The sequence below is a fragment of the Colobus angolensis genome, unplaced genomic scaffold (assembly GCF_000951035.1).
Source record: "Colobus angolensis palliatus isolate OR3802 unplaced genomic scaffold, Cang.pa_1.0 Scaffold944, whole genome shotgun sequence".
Classification (NCBI taxonomy): Eukaryota; Metazoa; Chordata; class Mammalia; order Primates; family Cercopithecidae; genus Colobus; species Colobus angolensis.
The window spans coordinates 11,540-12,705 of record NW_012123421.1 but is presented as its reverse complement, the minus strand read 5'-3'; the positions used below and the strand labels follow the sequence as shown (position 1 = coordinate 12,705).

The following is a 1,166-nucleotide window of genomic DNA, read 5'->3' as shown; positions in this document are numbered from 1 at the left end:
TTTTTTTTTTCTAATTAGGGAAATTGCCACAAACACTAATACGATCCAGGAAGAACTCTCTCCCAGCCTGCCTTTGTTGAATTCATCCATGCCACAGTCCACAGAGAGTCAGCCAACCATTAGTGAACCAGACACCCCCAAAAGGCGCAAAGCTGAGTTGGAAGCATTGCAGTCTCTGAGGCGGTCCATGAGCCACACCACCAACTGTGACAGACTTTCTGACAGCAGCACCTCACCTCAGCCCAAGGGCCGGCAGCAGCACACATCCGCCAGCATACCCAAGCTGTTTCTGCACCTGGAAAAGAAGACACCTGTGCACAGCAGATCGTCTTCACCTATTCCTCTGACTCCTAGCAAGGAAGTGCAGTGTTCGCTGGCTTTGAAAGGAGAAAAACTAATGAAATTAACGAGGTCCTGTCCTAGAAGCTTATGCCTGATAATTACCCACCAGGTGACCAGTCGCTTCCACCTGTTACATTTACGGGGCATAACATTTGCTGCAATTGTTTGTAAAACTTCCAGAAATTCTTGGAAAGATGTCCTTTTCTGAGAAAAATCTGAAGGCTTTATTGAAGCACTTTGATCTCTATTTGAGGTTTTTTAGCAGAATACTGTGATTACTTTTTCCTAGAGTCAGCTTGTCACTTCCTGTGAGGTGCAACACACAGCAAGAATCTCCGGGCTATTTATTACAATGTTGATGGTTCTGTAAGAACAACTCCTCTGTCTAGTTTGGCGCTCTGGGTTCCAGATGAACAACTATCAAGGTAGTGGGTCTTTGCCCAGAGCACAAACACAATGCCCACCAGGAGGCTCTGACAGAGGTGGGCCCTGTTGTTTGAGTTGCCCACATACTGTAGTTATTCTGTTAGGAATTGTTTCCTGGGTGCCTATAGTGCTCTGACACAACACTTGCTACCGTGCAGGCCATCTGTGATAGCAGGAAAAAGCAACTGGGTTCACAGTGAAATGTCTGTGGAAGTATACATAGGTTAGGCTATTTCAATAGACATTGCAGTTCATCAGCGAGAACCACATTATTTTGTTATTTGCTAGCATTAAGTAAATTTTTTTTTTGCAAATTGGTTTCATTATTTTGATGAAGCTGGGCAACTCTGTCCAACAAGGTTTAGTTCGTACTTGGAAACCACAAAGTAGTCTCAAAG

At 44.4% G+C, this 1,166-nt stretch overlaps 1 pseudogene; it reads left to right on the top strand.

The window, feature by feature from the left end:
* Nucleotides 1-18: 18 nt before the first annotated feature.
* LOC105504669 lies at nucleotides 19-654 on the top strand (annotated as a pseudogene).
* Nucleotides 655-1,166: the final 512 nt, after the last annotated feature.